Source organism: Miscanthus floridulus, chromosome 15, assembly GCF_019320115.1.
Source record: "Miscanthus floridulus cultivar M001 chromosome 15, ASM1932011v1, whole genome shotgun sequence".
NCBI classification, from domain to species: Eukaryota; Viridiplantae; Streptophyta; class Magnoliopsida; order Poales; family Poaceae; genus Miscanthus; species Miscanthus floridulus.
The window spans coordinates 42,435,383-42,437,049 of NC_089594.1; positions in this window are offsets into that span (position 1 = coordinate 42,435,383).

Below are 1,667 nucleotides of genomic sequence, written 5' to 3' on the forward strand. Positions count from 1 at the left end.
CCACGTTCCTGAGGTATGTTTCCAAGTTTCTACTCTCTAATTATTGGCCGCTACCTTGCATTTTATTTCTCCTCAGACTGATTTCGTCCAATTTCTTAGGAAATGAGGAACAAAATCTTGATCCCATCAGCTATTGCCCCCAATATCCATCTGATTTCATCGGCCAAGAAACCAACCAAATCCCCTTCAGATAGAAGCTACCACAGAAAAGGTACTATATCTCATTTTACTTGTTCATTCTATAATAAACTAATCCGATTCTTCTAATCAAGATTTCCATTATACATAGGCACTCAATCCTCTAGCTCGGAGCTATTATTTCAATCTTGAGGAATATTTTGATGAAGATGAGATTAGATCATCAGCCACTTCCTCTAATGAAGCTTTGTCAGAGGAGACCAGAAATCGGCTAAGAAATATACTGCCAATATTTGAGAGGAACATAGCCGATTTGGTCCAAGATACTGATTCAACGTAGAGAGCCTTCTTGGTTATCAAGGGTGATCCATCCCCAACCCTCTCCAGAGTCTTGTCATCTTTGTCTATCTTTGAAGATCAGTCCCTAAAGGTGAAAAAGACCCAGAGGAACTTGTCCAATCGTGAAGCCTTGCTGGCCAAGGGGAATTCCAACAGGCAAGAGGCTAAAGAGCTGACGCAATTGATTGATGATTTGAAGAACTCTTCCCTCAAGACTGATCTAGAGTTATCCCAACTAGAAATCAAGCATGCAGAACTTGAGAAGGAGCAGGAAAACATGAAGGCTGCAATTGATCATCGCAAATCCACTCTGGCCCAAATACCTGATGCTATCAAATAGAAGAAACAGGAACTGTTGGCCAAAGTAAAAGAAAGCAGAGCCATCTAAAGTAGCCTTGAGAACACTCCTAGAATAGCCGAAGAATACGAGCAAAAGATCACAGAAGCTGATGCTACCCGACTAGAAGTACTAAAAGTCATCTAGGATGCTCTAAACTTGTAATTTGCATGTTGACGCATATCTTGTGTAGAATCGATCGTACTCTTCGTTATTTATTTGTACTTCTTGTTTCGGCCAAAGAGCCGATTTGATACAGCCGATCCCAGACTTATAATCTTAATCTAATTAAGTCTGAAAACATGGCCTTCACTAAGCGAACTCCTTAATGTTCTATCCTTAATCACCCAACATCATATTTTCTTCGACCTTGATAAAGTGGCATTTCGCCTTCTATTAATTGTGGTTTCTTTTTGTGCATCCCGAGGCACCCACCTCTTCACTTCATGTCTTCAAATACCAGTTGAGGGCTTCGGCCTTGAACACATCTCCATTCATAACTGTTCCTTTGCTTTCCTCCGCCTGCCGAAATCCTATAGCGGTTTTCTTTCCCCTTCTGTAGATCCAATCATCTTTCATGGCCGGTAAGGACAACTGAGGCAAGCATGCGGTGGAGGAGATCCTAGAGGAGAACACGCCAATGAACCAATGTCTCCGACGCATGAGGTGAGATTGATGACTTCTGCTCACGGCGATGATCTATAATCTTCTGCTCATAGTGATGAACCCTTTCATTTTGTTTCTAGGTTTGTCATGAATGATAGCCTTTGTTTTCTTCCTAGGGCTGGCGAGCCCTCTGATGTTGTGTCTTCTACGCCTGCCTCATCATCGGATTCCTCCGATTCATACAACG